This window comes from Camponotus floridanus, unplaced genomic scaffold, assembly GCF_003227725.1.
Source record: "Camponotus floridanus strain SB8 unplaced genomic scaffold, Cflo_v7.5 scaffold1, whole genome shotgun sequence".
NCBI classification, from domain to species: Eukaryota; Metazoa; Arthropoda; class Insecta; order Hymenoptera; family Formicidae; genus Camponotus; species Camponotus floridanus.
Genome location: NW_020229214.1, coordinates 4,528,909 through 4,554,099, shown reverse-complemented (window position 1 = coordinate 4,554,099; position 25,191 = coordinate 4,528,909). Strand labels below are relative to the sequence as shown.

Genomic DNA, 25,191 nt, shown 5'->3' with positions numbered 1-25,191 from the left:
GTGGCGCGCGCTCGCGAAACGGAGTAAGGGAGGGTGTCTCGACGGAGGAAGAGGAGACGGCAGTCGATGGTGGAGAGCACCCCGGCGAAAGAGGTGGCCGTGTATGGTAGTGGTGGTACGAGCCAACGCGACGGTGGTGGAAAGGGATTGTTTGAGAGCATCGACGAGGCAGACGGGGCCACTTGCCTCCGCTCGACACCCCTTTACACACGCCTACCCGCTCTCTTCCGCCCTCTGTCCGTCTCTCTTTCTCTCTGCATCTCTCTCCTTCTCCCGTCGTCGCTGACGTCACTAGGCGATACATACTTTTAAACGAATAATGCGAATTGATTTCGCGATTGTCGTCGGCTCGACTCGCCGATACGAGATTTTCTGTTCTCCTTTTTTCTTTATCGCGGGCTCTCGTACGGACGTTGATATGTATCGAGCGATTCTTTTTGAAGCGCTATAGAAACAGAACCTAGAGACAACGGAGAATTAGTGATGCAATATTTATTAAAACAGGAATCAATTCTTCGTGAAAGAAAAAAAAATGCAACCATTGTGATCGCTCGCTCTTGAAATTGAAATTGCTTGAAAAGTCTCTGGTTAATAATGGAATAATGTTTGACACATAAATTTGTGTTTTAGGATTTTTCTAACATAAGATACCAAGTGAAAAATATTTATGTATTCATACATTTAATCTTTCAAAAACTAATTCGAGTAGGAATAGTGTTATTGAAAAATTTACCAACGGAAAATTATATCATTATATAATTTCTGTATTAGAGGTCTAATTAGCGCAAATAGGATTTTGCATGTTACAATTTAAAGTCTAGCAAACATGTACATATAATTTAAGTATATAAAAAGATTCGAGTTATATTGAATCTGCAAAGTAAGCATGATTACGATTCTAAGAATGGAAGTCGCTTTTTTTTTTCTTGTCGATGACACGGCGATTCGCCATTTCATTCCGCTTTACCGCGATATTATATATCACTATCGATGACTGTTGTCAGTTACACGCGTCGCTAATTAAAAACGATATAAATCGTCCGATAGGCAAAAGTAAAGCGTCACGGCGATAACATTGTGCTACGACCGAAAGCAATTAAATCGCCGCGTATAACATACTATGTTACTACTCTACCGTGACTTCTCCACGTGCGCGCGCGGGCGGGGAGTTTGTAGAAGCATTTGCTCGCAACGGCAGCGGCAACGTGCGCCAGAAAAACCATTCATCGCGCAAGCTAGCCGGCTCTTTTGGCAGCTCGGACATATACGCGATATACGTGCGCCGGAAGGCCAGAGAGCAGCGACATGATTCATTTTCCTCTTTTTTTTTTTTTTTTTTCCACCTGCCTGCTCATCCTGCCCGCCAACCCACCCGCTCTTTTTTTTCAACGGGCCCGACACACAGTTCACTCTCGCTCTTTCTCTTTTTGACGTGCACCGGCGATATGTAAACCGAAGTGCACGCCGAGCGTGGGAAGCGGCATGCCGCATAATCGTTCTTCATTAATTCTTCGCGCGCGCGCCGCTTTCGAGGGCCACGTGCTCACGTACGCCCTTAACCCTTTCGTGGCCGAGATCGCGTGAGACGAGTAGTTGATCTTAATTTTTATTTTATTTTACATATCTCGAGATGATTCGTTTTTTCGATAGAAATTTCATGAAAGGCCACTTTGTCTCGATGGGACTATTGTGGTGATGCTCGATATTAAATAGTTAAAATTTTGGGAAAGTAAATTAATAAGATAAAGAAATGTATATAACATTTTGAAAAAGTAATTTGAGAGAATTTTAGGAAATTAAAGATTTGTAAATATTAATAGTTTTTCTAAATACAACAGATTGAGAAAATTTTGCAATCTTTAAATACTTGATAGATCCCGTTAATTTAGCGCGTATTGCAGTAAAAATATAAATCCAATATTTTTAGCAATATTCAATTGTGTCTAGCAACAGTCAAGGTATTCAATTCGACTTCCTTTATTTTTTTAAGCATATTGCATAAATAATATAGACATATGTGTTATTTATTGTAGGTCGAGGAACGTTCAAATAACTTTGTTAAAATCCGATGGAGAATTATCTCAAATAGACTCGAAGTTTAAAGGCGTGACACCGATGACGTAATTTCCAACTAGTTTAAACGTTATGCCAGAGACTGGCACACACGTTCTCTTGTATTCCTTGAAAATATTGTATATCGCGTTATAGTTATACATACATTTCCTGTTTCTCCTATTAAGTATGAGAGAGGAACAAAGCATCATTCATTTACTCTCAAAGTTTGAAAATAATCAGACTAATTTTTTTATAAACTTGGAGTATGTATAAAAAATTTAAATTTGATTTTATACAAGATATATTATTCCGATTGGAGCACTTTCCAAAATATTTTTAGATTAAAAAAGTTTTTGTCATATTAAAATACGTCGGCATATTTCGCTTTTATAATCGAAAAGTCCGACCGTTCTGGTTATTCGTTTTAAAAAGGGGGACCGATAACGTCGTTACTCGTCTTTCCTTCGTACAAACGGCCGATGGACGACGTCGTCGTCGCGGATGGGTTAAATAGATTAATCGCTTATGACGCATCGATCGAGTACGACTAGCGCGCGCGCATGTCTCCGCTCCTTTTCCTCCTCGGGAAATTGCTATCGCTCTTTGAGAATTAAACCTAGCCTCGGCTCACCGCGCCAAAGTGGGAAGGACAAACGGCAAGAAGGTGAATTCATAAACGAGACGATGCTCGTTGTAAGAGAGAAAAGAGAAGAATACAGGCTGCTTTGCGAGGTGCGCCGAGGATGCTTGAAACATTAATTTCGAAATTGATTTTTCCTCGATAAAAATTTATACGATGCGATTTTTTGTATCAAGTCGAGAATACTTGACAATTGAAAATATTAAAAATTTTGTTACTTTTAAGACCCTTAATACATTATTAATATTAATGAGTTTTTAATAATTTGATGAATCTAATTCGTAAATCATCTCGTATAAGTTTCCTGTTTTAGATATGATTCATATTTGAAATAAGCGTTATAAATTGCAAACATGCGTCATTCCTGTTACAGCGATTCTTTTTATATATTTTAACTGAAACTTATCAAGAGAGACATTTAACATCAGAAATTAAAAATCGCATTTATCAAAGAGTATTCTTTCGAGATTCGATTGAAATCTCCGAGGAACGTGAGCGGCACAAATGCAAGGGAAAATGATGCAACTCATTCTTTCCGGTTTTAATAAATCTGTCTTTGCCTCTCTCTGCCTCTTGTCTGTTTTCAATCTTTCTCTTCAGTTTATCCAGTTAGATTCATAGTTTGTTTTTTTATCTTAAAAATTGTAAGTATATATATTAAGTTTTTATCCAGCCAATGAAATAGTCACGCAGCATTTTAAGGCCGTACTTAAGATAAATATAAAAACAAATTGAATATGGGCCTTACTCTTGATTCCTTGATCAAAGCATATCGGAAAGAAAAAGATTGAACCAATCGTACTGCAGCAATAAAGAGGGGCCCAACCTACTACCTACTTCGTAATCAAAATTCCTTTTCTTAACGCGATAAGATAACAGTGTGTTAACCTAACGTGTGTTCAGTAACGCCGATCCAAACAACCAAAACGGAGAAGGCGATGGCGTCATTTCATCACAAGGAACAACGTTCACGCACTTCAACAAACGCTACGTCATGTTTAAAAGTATCATTCGAATTAATGTTAAAAGTTGCAATACTTCTATATTGAAGTGTTATGCATTATTATAATCATATGCAATTTAAGACTCCGATAATATCTATTTGGTTTTTTTTACTGTTGCATTTTTCGCTTCTGTGTCCTTCATAGTCGATCGATTCTTGTAATTTTAAATGCAAAAAGTGAATTAAAATGAATAAATTTATAGAATAATTATATATTATATGTATAATGCAGTATAGAGAGAGAGAGAGAAAAAGAGAAATATGCATGCAAAATCTAATAATAAAACTGCACTAACCAGTAAAATTTCCTGATAATGCTACTTTAATACTCGAGTAAAAAAATAATTTTTTACAAAAAAAACCTTTCAAATCTTAGATAGAGAAAAGCATTCATTTTTTATGTAAATAATTCTTTAGAGTTGGTAATCCATGTACGAATATTTTTTTGATATCGAACAAAGAAAGTCTTATTTCGTATTGAAATAAATATTGATTCTTTCGATACTAAAAATTGATATTTTTAACGATAATTTTTCAAATTTTTAAACATTAACAAAAATATAGAATAAAATAAAAAGTAATTTTTTAAAAAACATGTCAAAAATATTTAAAAAACACATTACATACAACACACAATTACATTAAAATCACGAAAGACAGCATTAAAAAATAATGAATTGAAGAAGAAAATAATAGTATTTTTAAATGTCGTATTACACATACCGTGTAATTAATTTCAAAATTAATATTTTAATAAAGATATTCAAATTTAAAAAAATAATATTAAGTTAACTGTTGCTATATAAATCCATTTTCAACGAAATATAAAACAAGATATACAGGGTGTCCCAGACCACTACACCCCTTTTAAAATGAAAATAAATGACTTTTATAAAAAATCACGAACAATTTTTAAGTAAATCGGATACGCTCTATCAAATGGTGATATTTTCAAATTTTGATTCCGACCGGAAATACGCCTTTCGGAAGTTGAATTTTTTTAGAGGAACTGGTACTTTTTACTACAGATTCGAATTAAAAAGTACCATGTTTCCCTAAAAAAATTCAACTTCCGATCCGGATGGCGTATTTCCGGTCGAAATCAAAAGTTGAAAATATCACCATTTGATAGAGCGTACCCGATTTACTTAAAAACTGTTCGCGATTTTTGATAAAAGCCATTTATTTTCATTTTAAAAGGGATGGTCTGGGACACCCTGTATATCAATACATCCGTGTGAGATACAGCAGTAGCGACAGCATCCGTAATTTTTCGGCAGATGAGTAGGCGATAACATCAGTTCGAAATCGATCGTTGCCTGACGATTGCACGGATGGCACAGTCGAGTTTCCTTTCGATCCTTTTTCCTCTGTAGGGCTTCAACTTCGTGACGGCGGAGTCGGTGAAATCCAACCCAACCGAGGATCCTGAAGTGGCTTCCTTCGTTCCGAGGTTCTTAAGGAGACGATGGAACGCGGAAATAACGCGAATTGACCCTTTAAAAGGGCACGACAGAGTGCGGTGGGTTTTTGCGAATGTTTGATTAGCGATAGCACGCTCTGTAAAACATGCACGAACGTATACGTAGATATAGCGTGTTTTTTTAGAAAATAATATTTTCTTCGTAACGAGATAAGAGCGACGTGATTCATTCTTTGTATTCTTCGAATTTTTTGCCGTTAATTCTTTACACTTTACACGTTCAACGTGCCGAAGGAAAATAAAATTTTGACGATGTATTTAGCCGTTTTTCCCGGAAAAAGCATTTTAAGCCCGTAGTGTTAGGTGCGTGTTTAAGAAGTCAATATTTTCTATGCCCTATTGGGTTTTCATTCAGGGTTGCGCCAAGGGACACCGAGCTTCCTTCTGGGAAACTTTAGAATCAACAGTAGATACAACGCGTCTCTTTATTATTAGAACTGCGTGGAATTTGTTCCCGTCGATATACGAAAGGTTAAAGATACGTTCAATTTTAAATGCACTCTTATAAAATGAGAGTGTCTTGAGTAATCGCGCTTGTTGCTTCGTTTTTTTTTTTCGAAAAAGGGGAATTTGTTACGCAAAAGTAACGATGAGGAAAGATTCTCTGACGTCATAATGAGAAGAAAACGTGCGAGTCTTCAATGGTTGAATCTCTTGAATGGTTTCAACGGCTCGGAATTGTACGCTTGTAAAGATCAAAGAACGTACTGACAACGCGACAGCGCGAAAGATTATGAAGATTGGCGTACATTACACGAACGTATCGCGCAATTATGTATATATGTACGATCGTATATGTTTGCACATATAGTGTCATGTACGTAATCGAGCGAGCGATGAACTCGTATTAGCGTTTTCCCTCGATTAATCTCACCTCTGATCCGATCGCGCCGTCCATTAATCATTTTCTCTTTCGCAATCTCTCTCTGCGATTCTCAATTACAGTTTACCGTGTGCACGTTTACGTACGCGACGCGCGTTGACGCGTTACATGGACGTAAGCGTCGTTGTGTCGCCCTGGTAAATCGGCAATTAAAGATCCGTCCGCGACAGGGAAAACTCGGTTCCGTCTCCTCGTCGTCGTTGCTGTCTCGAAAAGAAGCATCGATCCATCCCGTCGACCCCTCTTCTACCTTACGGAAAAAAAAGCGAGGCGCAAAAAATTGGAAAAAGGAGACAAAAAACCGAGTCGACGAGAGAGGGGCAAGGAGACTAGGAGAAAGAAAGAGGGGTGCGGCGAGTCAGCGCAAGATGGATTTCCGCAAAGTTCGAGCGGGCCTTAACTCGCGAAAAATGTCAAAGCGAGTAGAAGAATAGGCCGAGGATATATAAGACGGAGGAGCGGGGGTAGTACACCCGGTAGACGAGGCGAAGAGGGTGCGCGAGGGGTGCTCGTTGATCCGCGTGTGTGTAAGTGTATCCATGTATTTAAGATCCGGAGGATGAGAGGCGTACAAAGGGGGACGGAGCCGAGGGGGAAGAAACGCGAGCCGGGTAGGGCGGGAAGGAACGAGAGAGGTTCCGAGGGGGCCGCCCGGCAGGAATCGCATGACGGAGAGGGCACGCTAGTTTCGTTGGAGGGGATGATTGTCAAAACAGGGCTGCAAGACGCTGCGAAAAATGTTCGTATTTATGGCACTATTTCCGCCGCTTCGAGCTCTTCCGCTCGGTCCCCTCCACCGTCGACGCGCCTCGCGACGCGCTCTTCCGTGCCCCTTTTCTCTCCCCCCTCGCCCCCTTCGCCCCCGTCGCCTTCTCACCCCCGCCCGGATCTTCTTCTCTACGTCCCCCTCGCGCCGCCGTTTCGCGGAGCGCGCGTCGGTTCTTACTTCCTCTCGCTCGTCGTTGCGCGTCTCCGGGTATCTCTCCCCCTTTTCCGCCCCTCCATGTCCTCTTCGTCATCCCCACTCGATCACCCCACTTCGTCCGCGGTCGAGAGGGGGGCCCCACCACCGTCGGGCGCGCACAGCGGGGCGCGATTGCCCCCACCGCCGCGGGCACCACTTTAATGTTACATTAATAAAAAGCAACAATCAATATCTTCCCCGTAAAAAATTTTAATCTATAACAGAGAGAATTCTCTGCCCCCCTGCCTCTATCCTCCGACCCCTTGCGTCTCACCCCCGGCCGCCCGTCCGATCCCCTCTCCTACGTGTCGCGCCTTCTCCCGCGCCTCTTCTCCCTCTTGAGGAAAGCACCGTCGGCGTCGAGCCGCCGCGGCTCGCGGAGGTCCTCAGTATCGTGCCTAGGCTCTACGCGTACCCCGTGACTCTCTCCCTCGTTTTGTCTGTCTGTACGTTCGTCCGTCCGTCCGCCTGTCTGTTCGCCCGTCTGTTCGCCCGTTCGCCGCGCGTAATCCGAGAGATCGCACACGCCGCGCGTTTCTCGTTCGTCGCCCTACCGCGTCCCGAGCGTCTCGCGGGAGGCGGGAGGGCGCGTTGTCGACGAGAGAGGTTGGCCCTCGCTGTCGCCCTCGCCCTCGCCCTCGCCCTTCTCGCTCCGTTCAATTGCACGTGCCCTTTGCTCGTAGTCGTCTCTCCTCGATCCCGCATCCGCGTCGACTTTCGTTTTTCCTCTCTTTTCTCTTTTCCGTTTTCTGCCTTTTCTTTTCTTTGCATTCTTGGGATTCACTCTCGTCTCGGGATCGTCTTTGTCTTCGCCTTCGCCCTCCCCCTCGCTTTTGCTCTTTGCCTTATCGCTACTTAAGATTTTTGCTTTAACTTTGCGTCTTCTCTTTTTTTCAGCCAGCATTATTATTGGTTTCGTTATTGGTTACAGACTTATATCGGTTTCATACAATGATTATTGCCGTAGGGAATTTGATCCCGGAGCATAAAAATAAATTTGCTCTTTCTCTCTTTATCTCTCGCGTTACACACTTTTCGCACTGCTCCCGTATGTGCCGATGCATACTTGGTCTCGATAGTCTTATCTTATCACTCTACACGCGCGCCTTTATATATGTATATATATAAATGTATGTATTTTATTTTTACTATATATTACTTCCTGTGTTGTATGCGACAAGTTCTTTATAGAATACAATAAAAAACTTGTCCTATCCATCTGTCGTCATCTCTATATATATATTTCTACGCGTCTTTTTGCTGTTTTTTTTTCTTTATCTGGCATGCACATACGTGTGCCGTTCATTGAAAGTGTGACGAGGGCGATGCGTGAATGCATCGCACACTCGCGGTTGTTGGGAAAACTGCCACTTTGAGAGATCTCCCTTTAGCATAGGTCTCTCTTCTCTCTTTCTGACTCGCGCGGCCCGGACTCGAAGTTCAGAGGAAATACGCAACGGGGACGAGGGCATGAATAGCAGGCATTATTAACGTTTGCCGCTTGTTTTTCGCTGAATATCGATGCTCGGAGAGTCGTTCTTTCGAGCAATTTCACGCGCGTTTGTTCCTCGCTTCCGCTTCGGCTTTTCGTCGCGACGTCGAAGAAGCCTCGCTTCTGTGAAAGTTTCATGCTCGTCAATATCGATCGATCTCGCGGTGAAAAAGACGGGGATCGAAATAACCGAACCGATGTACAAGGCTTACCACGGCCTCAATTAAGCGTGCTACAACAGGATAGCCCAATAGTTATCCCTTTTAATTGCGATCGTATACGAAATAAATTTTTTTAAATCACTATAACAATAATCGTATCGTGCGAATTCTATTATTTCGCGACACGTAAAATTTTATATTACGTGGATAATTTTATTTTACCGTCTAAGATAAATTATTTCGCAAAGTTCAAAAGAGGGACTCTTTTTTTCGTTCCTCGAGTGTAATTATTATCTTAATGTTGCTTTGATCATCATTAATGTTTGTTCAAATGTCAAAAGGAATAAGCGCTATTCTCTTGGAGCGGTCTATATAGCTGGCATAACGGGTGCGATAAAATCGCAGATTTCATACTGCCTAACGGCGAGGGCACGAGCTCCTCGACCCACGTTTCTTTTGCCGGGACAAAAGGATACGGGAGAGACGGAGAGAGCAAAAAGATATGAGCGAAAAGACAGAGAGAGCGAGAGACAGAGAAAGAAAGAGAAAAAACAGCTTTCGTCGTTCTTCGTCGTTCGTTTCATCGCGAGGACAATCGGCTTCTTTGGGTCTCGAGAGACTATAGTTGGCTATTTTAACGTATCTACTACGGAAAACGACTTGTCGGCTTTTCCTTTCGGAGCAATGTTTTCATATCGCGATAGCATCTAAAACGATAAGCATCTAAGATGATAAATTGATTTTTCTAACAAAGCTAAAAATACCATCACGTTTATCATATTTGTATTTATTTCTCTCATGAAAGTAAAATGATTAAAATATATTCCGTATTTATTATAAAGGGCCCGTCCAAATATGCTTAATCGATCGAATTTCGAAAATTTATATATTTAAGGGTGTTATAATGGATGATAATGCGATAAGATATATATACTTGTACATCCTTGATAACACATACCACATCTGCCATCTGTTTACGATAAAAAAATTCTAGAATTCAGTGGACTATAAAACTGAAACGCATAAAAAAATTATCAGTGTTGCGTGCCACTCTTTTTCCTTCTCTTGGATATCATTTTTTTGTGCTCTGTATTATACATATTACGAGTTAATTTCATATTTTACGCATAGAACCTGTTATTTTTATTTCTTAACTCTTTCCTATAATCTTCTTTTTTGCATTAGAGACACGAATACACGTCAACGTGCCGCGTCGTTCGCATAGTCCTCGAGTAATTCTTACTTAATCGGAGAACGCGGCTGTTGTACGACGGTGATTCAAATTGATTCACGTAGCAGTGCAATTTAATAAGACGAGAAGTGGTTTGCGTGCGGAATCACGAGACTGGCGTTGGTGAGCTTTCCGGAAACGAGTCACCGACTGATCCACCGCATCGTTCACGACTCTCTCACGAGCCGGTTTCCAGCAGTTCGAGGAACAGCATATAGGTAACTGCATGCCCATCGGGTTTCTCTCAATTTGTCACATTACGCTGTAATTCCATTTAATTTCTATTATAACTTGCATCTTTGAAATGACGATATGGGTTCGGAAGATATTCCCGGTCGCTCGTAAATAATCAAATTAATTACGAATTAAGAAAGTCTGCATTTTTTCCAATGTATATTAATGTATATTGAGATATATATTTTGCTTATACAGCTCAAATTATAATTAAGTTTGTTAGAAGTCTCTGTCGTCAAAGCCTAAGATACATGTGCGTTTTGTAATCTATCCTCGCTTCTTTATTTTTGTATCTGCAATTTTTTGAATTCTCTCGAGAATATTTAAAAGAAAATAAAACATCTTGCCCAGTAAGTGGAACTGAAAACCTAAAGGACTCTATTAGGACTATTGTGCCGCGCAAATTTGCATCCCGACATAATAAAAAGCACTGGACGGACCGTCCTTTAAGCAAAGACGATCGTCGATGGTCGTTTAGGGTCAAAAAGCGAGTGACGATCGTCGTTTAGGGTCGTTGATAAAGATCCGTCTGGCCTCGATGGAAGAAGGTAGCCGAATCCTCTTTTCTCCTTTCCCATCCGCTTCTCTTTCAGTCTTCCTTCGCCGGTCTTCCAACACCGGATAACATTGCGTCGGGTTCTCTCGCCCCTGGCCATGCCTCGCTCGCCTAGGTCAGGTTAGAAACCTGTACGAACGTTTCCGCGACGCACGTTGCTCCGCATGTACGACGCAAGCGAGCGAGCGAAAGAGAGAGAGACGACAGAAAACGCCTTGATGCGAGAAAGACACGTTTCGCTGAGCGCGACAGAGAGAGGGAGCGAGGGAGCGAGCGAGAGGGAGATAGGACGCGATGTGGATAACGTGGTAGTAACATTCGAGTCCGTTCGGGTGACTGAATGGAATGGGTCGTCCGTGGACTGGCGGTGGGTCGGGACGGTGAGAGTAGTCGCGACGGCCAATCGCGCGCGTTGTTTCCTCGGAGCGGGGCGAGAGAGAGAGAAAGGGCGAATAAATGGTCAGAGGGACGAGAAGGCGAATAGATCCAACACACGTGCGGTCCCTCGGCGGCCACGCTACGCGTACGCGCGTTGCGTTTCACGCAGCGACATTGCACACATCGAGGGCTACGTCATACGTGCATACAAACGAGCGCGCGCGTGCGAACGGGAAAGAGCACACGCACGTGCGTGACGCTGCACGTTTATATATACATACGTATGTAAATACGCATTTGCGTATGCGGCAGGAAACCAGCTGTGCGAATCGATCGGGCTCGCCGTGATTCGATTTTTTTTTCCTCCCCGCCGATGTTAGAAAGCGAGGACGTCACGTGACGCGGTCAATTCGTCGGAGATTGGGCGAGGGAAGGAAAATTTTCAAGCGACAAGTGGGAAGAATTATGCGTAATGATGATAAATCATGTCGAATTGCGTAAGATAAAAATAATAAAAATTCATGATTCTCGAAATTAATATTTTTTAAGTAAGTACAATAAAACGCGGCATAAATGTCTTAGATATAATAATGTTAATTTGTGGAAATATTTAATTAAGGGAAAAAATAAGCCATTAAATTCATAAAAGTTCGAAAACATTTTTTTTTAATTATAATGATATAAAATAATTTCTTCTTATAATCTTTCCGAATCCGCAAACTGATATCTTATCTGTTTTGGTAAATGAAATTTTCAAATAGTAGGAAAAGATATATCGTTAAAAATATTAAATAAATATCTTGATAAAATGAAACATAATTTCAGAAAATTACAATTGCAAAAAGAAGAAAGAGAATAAAGTAAAGCATATCTTATTCAAATTTACGATTGCATGAAAATTTTACGAAAAAGTTAAGATGCATTCTTAATGATTAAAATGATATACGCGATAATGACACGATATAAAGAAATAATTACGAAAGGAGTAGAGGATAGAAAAATGGGTAGCGACACAAATATTAAAATACAATAGAATATCAGAGGTTGTAGTATTATCGGGCCATATAACGTTCGCGTTTATTCCCACGTATCCATAATCTTGCCGATTGAAATTCGTCAGATAAGTATTTTCAACTCAAGGATACATGTAGCCATGGAACGCTGGTAACAGCGTCTTATTACCTGTTTACGAGGATACTGCATCGCTTTTCATTATACTCGTTTTGATTGCGTCGTATAGTATATACGAGCGAGACGTAGCGAATTGTATATCGTATATCAGGTTAGTGAAATTTTATGATTCGCTGACGATGGAAACGACAGTTGCGACTGGCGCAGTGACAGATAAACGGGTCTACAACCGAGATTACAAGCTACCATAAGCGCGAGAAGGGTCAGTTGTACGCATCAAGGAGCCATTGACATGTTTGCGCGAATCAGCGCGCTGTATTTATCTCCTATCTTAATTTATACACAATCGTATTTAATTATGATAAAACATGAGTATCTAAATATCTGAACATTTCGCAAACTTTTCGCTAAACAATGAAAGTGTTCATTAAAAAAAGAAAGAGAGAGAGAGAAAGAGTAACCCGGTTACGCGACGAGATTATTTTGGAGTTTGATACGAGATTAAATTTAAATTTTTTAAAGATTTATAAATAAAATATATATAATTTATCTTTACGTTATTATTTATCTTGTGAAAATTATATACGAGTCAAGAATTGAAAAGCGAAGTCATTCGCTATTCAATAGCATGAAAAGGGCGAGACCTTGATCCGCTCGATGGAATGCTCTGCAAGATCGAGAGGACTCGGATCCGTCCCGTCTCGAAAACCTGTTGCATTTTAATGGCACAATCGATTCTCCGAAAATCAGTTTAACACGGCAGAATAGAAATTTCTAATTTCTTTCGTTGGAGAGATTTCGCGCGCTATTATTTTTTTACTTACATGAGACGAGACTATTTTATGTTTGATACAAGATTAAATTTAAATATTTCAAATCGCACATCCGCTCTCTCATCTCGTTATAAATATCTTGCAAGCGTGCTTTAATAAAAAATCTCTTTTTCTATAAATTATAACATATTTAATTGCAAAATTTAATTTTAAAAAATCGTTAAATTGTGCAATTTTTACATTTTCCCAATTCACTATTACTTTTACTTCGCGTTTTTATTTCGCGTTGAATAGTCTTTGAAATTTTACGCTTCCGTTCGTCGAGAAATATTTTTAGAACGTGACCAATTTGCCTCCCTATCGAATCTTCAATCTGATTTCCCGGGGAAAAATCGTTAAAAGCGGCGAAAAGATTTTATCACTCGGGCCGAGCAAGAAAGATTGTCGCGTGCAGAAATGCATGTAAGAAGACACCGGGAAATTGGAGAATCGATCGATTGCGAGGCAGAGTTCATCCACTGGCTATAGTCGACCGCGGTGTGCTTACACAGATGGATGACACGAATAATAACGGTAAGGGAGAGAAGAAAAGCGAGAGCGCGGGCGACGCTTCGCCTAGCACGGTGCATAAAATATTGAATGCAACCGCGTTCTTCTCCGCGGGGGAGGGAGGCCAGAGACGGGAAGTCTGATAGTGTCAACGAACATGCACGCTTATACGCGTACACTTTTCTAATTACGGCGCATTTGTACGTCGACAAAGGGGGACTGGCGGCTTGAACAAGTGGGCGTCGTTGAACAAGTTGCCGTGCATAATAGCGCATGCGTGCGTACCGGTAATTCCGTACCGGAATACGGTGCGCGGTTAGCGGTAATGCGCTATGAATAATGCGCCTCGGAAAAATTGAATCCTTCGCGGACGTTAAAAATCAGCTGTCTACGAGCATGGCATACCACGCGATTACGCTTAACACGTTCAGCCCACGGAATGAGCCGTTTTCAGCGCGTCCAACAGCGGTTTTAATCATGTTTCTCGTTTCCGAGACAAGTTCACGGGAGAGCGTGTCTAACATAACAGATCCAGTTACATTATTTAAATGGTTTGTTCTGTTATAAGAGGAGACAAAAAAATCTCGAAATTTTCAGGGAAAGTTTACAGTCTTTGGACGTTTGGAAAACAACTCGATTACCCACGTTTTCTCTTTTTCTGTTTACTCAATGATACACAAGTCAGAAATATGTGACAATGTTTTTTTCACTCTATTATCTTTTTTATATTTACTTATGTCACATTTTTTTATCATATTTTGTCTACATTTTTATTCTTATCTATAGACATTCTTAATTTATTTCTCAACATTTTATCTTATTTGGTGGATTTATAAAGATTTGGATTTAAGATACGATAAGATAGATAATTTCCTGGAAAAGATTTTTTTATATTTCCAAATCTCTAAATTTCCATCGAAAAGCGAGAAAAATTTATCACGTGCCAGACGATAGCCCGTGTGGAAATTTATCCGGGCGTCCTATATTCAATACTTAATGCCTATACGGGGCCAGTATTATTAAAGCATTCAAAATAAGAGCCTGTCAAATTCAAGTCCATTTAGAACCTAGTTAAGACCTAGTTTTCATTTTTTTTAAATGTTATTTCGATTTGTATGCTTAGAACCTGTCTCGGGTATGATTAGGTTAGATAATGTTTTCCTCAAGAACTGGCTCCTCTGTAATAGCTATAGTTGGACATACTTAAATTAAAATGTCTTGAGGAAAACATTGATGATCTAATCAGATCAGAAAAAGACTCTAAGCATATAAATAAAAATAATATTTAAAAAAAAATAAAAAACTAGGTCCTAACTAGGCCCTAAATGGGCTTAAATTTGGCAAGCTCTTATTTTGGATGCCTTAGTAATGCCCATACAGGGCCAATAATGTACTTACAAAGTATTATTTAATTATATGAGAAATATATAAAATATATTGATATAATTTAAAATCACTGTATATTTATTTATTAGAAGAATCGTCACTTAACACGATTTCAATGAGTTAATAAGGAGCTTATTAAAATTTAATTCACGCAGCAATAATATATTAGCAATAATATAATATATTATAATGTATTATCTTTTATATATACAGGGTGTCTGCTAAATATGCGGCAAAAATTCAGGGGGTGATTTATTGGGTTATTTTAAGACTTTTTTGTTATCTGATGATTTTCGAAAAAATGCTTTGTTTCGAAAATAAAAGCAATAAAAGTTTTTTGACCAATTTTTTATTCCATAGATAACAGGCGATACAGGTTTTTTAACAAAATTATTGAAAATTACAAGAAAAAAAAAAAAAAAAATTGGTCAAAAAACTTTTATTGCTTTTATTTTCGAAACAAAGCATTTTTTCGAAAAATTGGTCAAAAAACTTTTATTGCTTTTATTTTCGAAACAAAGCATTTTTTCGAAAATCATCAGATAACAAAAAAGTCTTAAAATAACCCAATAAATCACCCCCTGAATTTTTGCCGCATATTTAGCAGACACCCTGTATATATATATATATATGTTGGCTTTGTAAGTCGGGCCCATATATAATGTGTGTGTGTGTGTGTGTGTGTATGTATATATATATATATATATATATATATATATATATATATATCACTCAAAAAAAATGATCTTACAACTATAGCAAAAATTTTCTAGGTGCGAAAAATTAACTGAGGGAGATAAACGATTAGCAAATATTGTATTATTGTATGTATGTTGCACGTAATCAATCTAAATGACAGAGACAGAATTTATATCTGAACTGTTTGTGAAATTTAGAAAGAAAGTTTTTCTGTGGCGTCTATCCATATTATGATCAATCCATACTTGTTATAAAATTTGGCTGTAGTACACAGAAAATACTAGCAGCAAGAACAAATGAATATATAATCCTAAATTTTCTAGCAGATATTGCTAGAATGTTACTGCTATAAATTCTAGCTGTGACAAACGATATTCTATCAGATACAAAAAATAGCGATAAATTTTGGTTGCGACATCTAGAAATCTACCTACATTAGCAAAACATTTTTTTGAGTAATATGGGCCCGATTTACAAAGCCAACATTGGCCCAAGCCAAAATTTTTATATTGACCCAAGTTTGAAAAGCAATAAGGACCCCAGATAAAAGAGCGTGACATCTCGAGATTGGGCCAAGATGGGCGTCCTAACTCGGGCCTCAAATAAAGTTAGAAAACCTTTATAGGGCCCGGTTATAGCCTGTATAAAATTTCCACACGGGAGATCGTGGAAACTCTCGCGGTGCGTTGGTTATGAATTGTAATCGCTGCAGAGTAGTAAGGTCTCCTCTGCTACATGACGACTGCGTAATGTTGTAAAACAACGCGTAGGGAAGGGTTAGCGGCGCGTTTTCACATTCGCACGTGGATTCTCGTGTTGCCGGGTGTCGCGTTTCGCGCACGACGCGTCTAGAGATCTCACGTGCGCGCGACATTTCGCGCCGTATTTTTGTAAACAGCCTCGCCACCGGAAACCGGACTTAACCGGCGATTATTACCCTCGCGCTGCGTATCCGAAAGGCCGATCTTTTCGCCGGTTCGTTCACAACTCGGCAATCTCGAAAGGGAACAACGCCGGCGATCGAGTGCAGCGGACAAGGTCGTTTCGACATGCGCTTCAGTGCTCCGAAGCACGCCGCTTCCGCTCTCGATTCTTCCCGTCGTGCAAAAACGAGTGTAAAACGTATAATCGTTTGTATCTTTACATATACATATTTGCACGGAGCAAGCGTCTTATGCCAAAGGAAGCGAGATATTAAACCGGAGAGAAAAACTGCATTTCTCAAGAATTTAAAGATCGACAGGAATCCTTCGAGATGGCGAACGAAATAATTTATAAGACGAATCGTAAAAGTTATTATTTTCCATTTGAATGCGAATACGCGCGTTGTAGTCGCTCGCGAAGCTCGAGGTTGCCGAGGAATGCGCTCGAATCGCGCCGGAAATTCCCGCACTTTTTCCCGCACGAGCTTTGAACCCACGGTAGAAACGACGAGGCAAGAGGTGGGAATAAGGAGAGTTTAGATACATCGCTCGGATATACTACGCGATATTCACGAGATCCTGGAAAGGACAATCCACGTGTCGTTCTCTCGAGTTCCGGCGAAGCTAAAAACTGGTATAACACTTGACTCGACTGACACTTGAATAGAATTGCCTCGTATCCTGGAGTAAAAGTTTTTTTAGGAAAAATATTTACACGAACGTTAATTTTCTTTATATTAACGTAATGATATTGTTGCTGTTTTGAAGACGTATACAAAAATTTTGTCGTCACGAGCTGGAAAATAAATGAAACATTTATAATTATTCAATTTTCAGAGAGAGAATCTTATCTGTCAAATAAATTTCTAATTAATAAAACTGTTTATTTATACGTTTTGAATCATTAAAGATTAATTTATTGAAATGCTAAAATTAATTGTAAAGTTAAAGCTTTTACAAGTTTTATCCTTCAGAGTCTGCAGAAAGTATTTGCTCTAGAACGGCTTCTGTAATAATAGATAGCTCGGTGCATCTAACGAGTTCGCTGAGAAAGGTTATCGCGTGTTCTATTATTTTCTAAGCTGGTTATATCCAACGACGAAAACTCTAACTTATCGTGTATCACCTGCTTGACGTGATAAATTAATATCCTATAGAATTCGATGGATGTGCAAACAAAGTAAGTCATTCTTTATTAATTGCTTTACTCCTCAGCTCGGCTGATCTTTTAGACGTTAAAACTATAATTTGATTCTCGATAAACTTGACGTGCTATCTAATTCTTTATCCGTAAATTGAAAAGAACTTCAATGTTTACATGTTTTTTAAATCTGATATCCTGGAATCGATCTCAATTAATATTGCTAGGATTCTATGAACGATAATTGATTTAATAATGGCTAAATAAACGGCTTAAGAAAATATTCTTTAAACAATATTTCAAACGATTTGAAAACTATTTAGACCGTCTTTTGTATCATACAATTGTGCGGTTTTACATCTCTATACATTCGCGTTTGTCTCGCACAATTTCCAATAACTCGTCGTTGAATTCTTCATCTGGCGCTTCGCAAGAATAAGAATAATATATACAGTTCCTCGGTCGCGCGCTTTCATGACAATTGACGTCGATGAATAAAGATACAGGAACGAAAGTTGGCCGGGCAAGTATCGAAAACTTTAATAAGAGAGCAGAAGGTTTTCGCAACGTTGCCTCTCGTAGCCGGCTTGCTTCGGTTTTTGTTGGCGGCTAAATTGCGAAATGAATTTTATCCAACTTCATCGGCGCCGCCGTACGACACGAAGCTCTCGGCCAAGTTTCACAGAAGTCGTTCTTCTTGGAAGCGTCCGGAAATGCGAGAGGCGGCGACCGCACTTCGTTACGCGGAAACCACCTCTCGGATGGTAATTTTGCGAGGACGGGCTTGAAAATCGTCTAGTCCGCTCCCTTTTTCTCTCTATGTTCTTTTCGGGATCTCGTCCGGACGAAATGTACGACCCGAGCGAGTCGAGACACATTATTCTTCGGGAGAGTAGGATATATTAAGATGCAGTTTTCATATCTCGCTTATGAACGTTTATAAACGCGAACGGATGAATAATGTGTCCGTTATAGTCCAGGATCTTATAAGGTTCTCTCTCCGAGAGTTATATATCGCGATGCAATAATACGACGACTAGATTAGAGCGTAAACAAGCTGCGAGTGAAAAATCGAGAACATAAATATCGATAGTAAGAAAAGCTAATGAAATTTATATTTACGCGGAATTTTACATAATATTAAATTTTTCGTTATTTCCTGATGCGAGAAATTGGAATAATTAATATAAAATTGAAGTAATCGTCAATTCTAAACAACGGCTTAGCGCGACACGAACGTTTTTATTAAAACATTTATTAAAGAATCAATTTTTAGCTCTTTTATCCTACGATATTCGTAAAACGAATTTTTCCGCCAAGCTTGTTATTTAAAATTTCAGTATATTTCAGCGAAATAATTTTCAGTCGGATAAAAATTCTCATGATTGCGCAAAATGCTATTAATTATGATACCGAAATCCTCTCGCGGTATTTTTTTAGCCGAAAAGAGTTCTCTCTTCTCTTCTTTCTTTTACTGTATCACTTTCTGCAATTGTACGTGACAATATGTGATTATTCATCGCATACGCGCCACGGAACTCAACAATGTGCCCACTCGACGAATCATCACCGAGTGCGACATAACGCAAGCATAATCCTCAAGCAACCGGTTGCGGGCTGTGCCCTTCCTCTCGGAATTCGCGATAACACGGCGACGTGTCCCGGCGAAAAGGGAGGACGAAAGGGAGAGGGGAAGAGAGAGAAAGAGAAAGAGAAAAAGAAAAAGAAAAAGAAAATCGAGAGCGACTGTACCCGCGTTCCCATCATATTGGAAATTCTTCGCCGCGATGGCGCGATATATCTACGCCGCATATCCGAGCGTGTACAGCAAAACACCATAGGAGAGACGGGACAACGAAGAGTTAAAAAGTGGAGGCGGAGGAGGAGAAGGAAGAGAAGAGTAGACGGAGGAGGTAGAGGACGAGGAGGACATAGAGGTGATGGCGGCGGAGGAAAGCGGGGAAAGAGGAGAGGGAGTTTTTACAAAAAGTCAGGCAGAGAGCGCGGCCCCTTTCGTCGACGCGACCGACGCGGCGGGACGGGGGAGAACGGGGGAGAACGGAGAAGAACGGGGGTGGCGAGCGAACGATGGCGCGGGGGGGTGACGGCGCGCGAAGCGGACGAGGCGGGAGAGGGCGGACGACCTCGGCGATGATACGACAAAAAATCAGATGCACGGCCATTGGCTGTTCTCAATTCGAATTATTGGCTTCCCCGGTCGCCGTTCGTCAGAGTCTCCCCGACCTTCTCGATACTCTCGTTCCATCTCTCTCTCCGTTTCTCTTCTTCGCTCCCTCCTTCTCCGTACCCTATCCGTCCCCCCGCGCACCCTGCTTGCCTTCGTTGCCGCTGCCGCTGCTGCTGCTGCTGCTGCCGTTGCCGCCGTTTCCTCCGTCGAGCCTCCCTCGCCGCCGCCGCCGCCGCCACCGCCGCCGCCGCTGCCGCCCCCCCTTCTCGGGGGAATGGGCGCCGGCGAGAAGGGCCGAAAAAACTTCGAAAAAAAAATCCAATTTCGTTGCCATGGTGACCGGCGTGCGTTGACTTTGATAAAGATCCCCCGAACGAGCCACCTCCGCCGCCGCCGCCGCCGTCTCGTGCTCCGTCCTCTTCGTTCTTCTCTTCTTTCACCCCCGCTCTTCCGCCATGGGACCGCGACGCCGTCGCTTTCGCAGTTTCTCCGATTGTATGCGCGCCCCGCGTGTGTGCCCGACTATTGTATCGTACGTGTATGCGTGCGTGTAACTATATGTGCGCGGTGAGTATTGTGTGTTTGCACGCGAAAGGGTACAGGGGCGGATTCGCCGGCCCGGAGGGCCCGGGGGTGGCGCGCGGTTTCAGTTTGACCCATATCGAGGGGGGTTGAGGGGGGGAAGAACCTGGCGGACGTGCCACTCGCCAACCCCGATACGCGCTCGCTCGCTCGCTCGCTCGTTCGTTCGTTCGTTCGTTCGTTCGTTCGTTCGTTCGCCCGGTGGTGGCGAGTGGTTTGTTTGTTTGTTTCGCGAGAACGAGCGAGCGCGGCGGCTATCGGAAAAAATTTTATTTATATGATAGAAAAATGTTTCTCCCGCACGAAAGAGCGAACGGCCCCGAAGAAGACGCGGCGAACCGCCCCATCGCGTCCCCTCCTTCTCTCTCTCTCTCTCTTTCTCTCTCTCTCTCTCTCTCTCTTTCTCACCCCGCCGAGTGGTTCTACTTTTTTTACTGTACCCCGGCGAGCGAGAGCGCGCGAAGGGGGGTAGCTAAAAGCTTCGTCGGTCGGAGATTAAAATCGGGTGGAGGATTTTAGGGTGGTAAGGCGAAACAGTGCGTCTATGTATATGCATGCATGTGTATATGCGTGTGTGCGCGTATATGGCACGGACGTGTACGTGTGTGCGATGGGTGGAAGAGAAAGAGGGAGGGATGACGAAGAGAGCGCGATTTCCGTGGAACGGGGCAACGTCGATCGTTGTCGTTCTCGTTAACCATCGCGAACAAAATTATTTTCCTCCCGAGAAAAAGAACGTCCCCTGGCCTTTCCTATGTAGCCTCCGGTTATCCGGGCCACATTGATAATATAAATTGGTAATATACGTTTCTACCTTATTTTCGCGTTTTTGAATGCACGACGATACATAGCTCTATATTTCTTCTTTAGCGAGAGACCTTTTTTGCAAATTTCCTCGTTCGATGTTAGGGATATATATTATAGAATATTTCGACAAATGAAAAAATAAAAAAGTGTGATGAAAAAAATTGAGAATAAATGACATTAAAACTTTAATGAGATTAAAGTCACTTGAATTTTAGCGAGATTAAAGTTTCGATTATTTAATAATATTTGATGAATTTTGCATTATAGGAGTGATCTATAACTAAAAATTGCAGTACCATTTCAATTAAGATGAAAATTCACTTTAACCTCATTTCCAATATACATGCATATATATATTCTATACAATTATTTATAAAATTGATTAAATATTTTATATTAATTAAATATGTCATATTTTTTTATACGAAAACGAAGACGAGAAAATTAGAAAAACGAATATCAAATTTTTAAAATTACACATTTTTAAATAACCTTTTAAAAATTTTTCAAAGCACTCGGCCTCATTTTTCTGACGTAATAACAAAATTTATATTTTTGATATTACCAGATTCGATTGCAATATCCGACTTTCGAATGCGTCCTTTAAAACATATCCTTCAGTACGATCGTTGCGAGCACACAACTCCTCGAAAGTACCTTTGTGCGCGTGTACACGCGGGTTGAATCTGTGTCTGTGCATCTGCACATGTGCGCGTGCTACGAGGGAGTCTGATTTTTATTTCGAAAAACTTTTTTAATAAAAAAGTTGCACGCTTCCTCCCGCCATTCCTCTCCCCCTCCCTTCCTCCCACACTCGGTATAACGACGGGTTCTCGTACAGGCAGGTGTATATCCTATATAAGGGGGAGGCGAGGTAGAGCGCGAACCAGCTACACCGGACCGCGGCGCATTAAAAGTTTCGCTTGCTGCTCGCGATATTTCATAACTTTTCTCTGTATTTCGAAAAACGTGCAGCACCGAGCGCGGCCGAGCCGAGTCGAATGCGCGCGTGCACGCTATTCTTCACATTCTGCACGCGCGCATCTCGTGCACTTGAGCCCCATGTATGCGCTCCCATTATGCTCGCGCGTTTTCGTCCGCGTGCGCCCTCCGCGGAATGTTGAATTCGCTGAATGCGATACTCTTCCTCATCGAAAATAAAATAACTCTACCAAAACGTAATTGGACGCTACTTTTCGACGATTTTTGGCCAAGCTTTAACCTTTACCGTCTAAAATTAAAATCCGATACGCCTTCCTCGTGTACAGACGTCGAATCTGACGAACAAAGGGATATATCTCTCTTATCGGACAATATTAAAATGATAATCTGTCTTTACAAAAATTAAATACTACGTTTTAAGGATCGAAAGTTTCAATACCAAATGTCTTGTAGGTAGTCGAATATCGAAATTTAAAAATGTAAGATTTGATTTTGAGACATTCGGTACATCTAGTCGGGGTGTCTAGTGATAACATCGTTTTATCACTCGCATAGAGCATCATTCGATAATGTAACGCGCTTGTCCTGCACTTTTTATCCGCATACTTTTCAATCTTTTCTCCCTTCTATTTCGTGAATTCTATTCTTCGGCTTTGATCAACTTTCTCGTTCTATTTTCTATTCTGTTTTTTTTCCTTTCTTTTAGTTTCGCTGTCCTCTCATCCCACGACCCGCTCGTTCTCTCTGCGTACCTCGATTCGTTTTCTCCGGTTACACAGCACACAAAATGTAGTTAAAATAATTTAAATATCGATAACAATTCTCGACCAACAGTTTTCGAGTCGAGCTATTTACGTCGAAACATGTAATGTGTATTTGGCAGAATCATCAGATACATATCCCTATATGTACTATATAAATTCGAATTTATATTACATGTATTATACAGATCGGCATTATTTTTGTGATATTCTTTTTATACAAATTTTCGGATCAATGTTTCTTTGCTAGAAATTAATGTATGTCATGATATTTTCATTAAATTTAATTAATTTCAAAATATATTAAATATTTTGACGGAAAAATCGCGAACGAAAATGTAAATTTTATTCAATTAAATCTTATTTATAATTAAATGAATAAAATATTACGTCCTTTTTTCATTTTATATTAAAATTTAATTCGTGTTATTTCAATTTTAATGTTATAGTCATGATTCACTAATTATTTACTCTTTTGAGAAAATCGAAAAGAAAATCAAGATAAATCTATCATTGAAGGAAAATACAAAAGTTCAGACGTTTCATAATATCGATTTAATATTTGATTAATAAATTTATAGACAATCTTCTCTTAGCAAAAATTTAATTAGCTTAATTGAAAAACTGTCTAATACGAGGAATTAACGATGATTTACGCTTTAAAAGCATAAATAAGTAATTAAATACAAAAAATAAAACTTCATTTTTCAATTAATTTAAAACAGACTTTATTTCAGCAGAAATTTAATTTGAGACGTCATTACCAAGATATTTAACGTTGAAAATGAACGAGCTCTCTACGAGAAAGAGATAATTATCTTAATTTAAGAGAGGCTAAATTAAAAATACATCTATATGTATATGTTAGCATTTTTTGTACGTTAAAAATCTGCGTCCTCCAACAATAGATTTCACTCTTTATTGTTCTAGAATACATTTTACATGTGTTTTTATTTTGTCAAAAATAAATTATATCAAAAATACATTGTAAATATCACTATATTTAAAGTTTTTAGATTCAATTTGCATATTTCTATTATTTTCTCCTTCTTAATAAAAATAAATTAGCTTAATATAAATATAATATTCTTTTTAATACACGTTGCGAGATACTTCGGAATGCGTATGTGCGATACTTGGAATTAATCTCGGAGCATAAAATATATGCGCGCGTTATATGGTTTCTGAGATCTTATTACGTTATTGTCGTCGAACACGACGGCGAATCGCGATATGATTTTTGCGCGCCAACACGTTTATCGATTATGTACATACATATACGCATACACATGTACATCGAGAAATAGCCTGGCAACAGAATCCGAACAAAGGAACCCGAATGTGCTATTAAGAGATGCGCGCGCGCGCGCGCGCGCTTTCTAATTAATCGAAACTCCGACTCCCTATTAATAATCGTCGGCAATAAAAATCCGCAAACTCTGTAAATCCGTTTCGTTGGCGGTTCGAGCGAACGAGCGCGGCTTTTCAATTACATTCGCTCCCGTCGCGTGTGTATTGATGTCGATTGAATACCGTCGTTCGCGCGCGTGCGAGTATCCAATCATCATTGACTTTACAGTGTGATGTGCCGCGGATTCGCGTCGAACACGTTCCTGTAAATGGGAAGCTCCCCCGCAAAGTAAGTTTCTCTCTATCTCGGTCTCTCTCCCATACACTTCAGGCTTTAACCAGACACTGCAAAATGTAAAAATAAAAATACTAGAACGTTGAAGTAAAATGTAATATCGTCGATACACAATGAGGTACGAAAAGCGAGCAATCGGAAGGCAGATTCAATAAATAAGAATCTGGATATTTTCCGTGCTGTAATATAAATAAAATCGAATTTTTAGATGTGCGCGCGCGCGTGAAATTTGATTTGAACCACCTGTAATTTTTGTATTCGAGCTTGAGAGAAAAATCTTTAAAAGAATCATTAAACTGCATCAATGAACGAATCTTATTAATATTACTTGATAAATTATTAGTCGCGACATTCTAATAAATTTCAACGATATTGCCAATTTTTTACATAAATATTTTTTATTCCATTTTAAGATAATTAAAATAATTCCTCGTTTTCGTTTTCTAATCGAGTTTTAACCGACTCTTCCGTTGTGTCAAGACCTCTTTCCGTTGGAGACGTGATATCTCGCTCGCATGCGCGCGATAACTAGTTCGACCAAGTACTTTACGCTAAATATTCGAATGCATGAAACGCACTCTCGT

General features: G+C 40.1%; 1 protein-coding gene across 11 annotated transcripts in view; it reads left to right on the top strand.

The window, feature by feature from the left end:
* Positions 1-25,191, top strand: part of LOC105256480 (zinc finger and BTB domain-containing protein 20) — a 100,178-nt gene that overhangs the window by 24,975 nt on the left and 50,012 nt on the right. The window contains exons 1-2 of one of the 11 annotated variants that reach the window (XM_025406961.1): positions 5,855-7,474; positions 9,867-10,130. The exons of 9 other annotated variants lie outside the window; for them this stretch is intronic. The gene's annotated coding sequence lies outside the window, so the exon portion shown is untranslated. Of the gene's footprint in view, positions 1-5,854; positions 7,475-9,866; positions 10,131-25,191 lie in introns of those variants that run through there. One more of the 11 variants, XM_025406957.1, reaches the window with a different exon arrangement.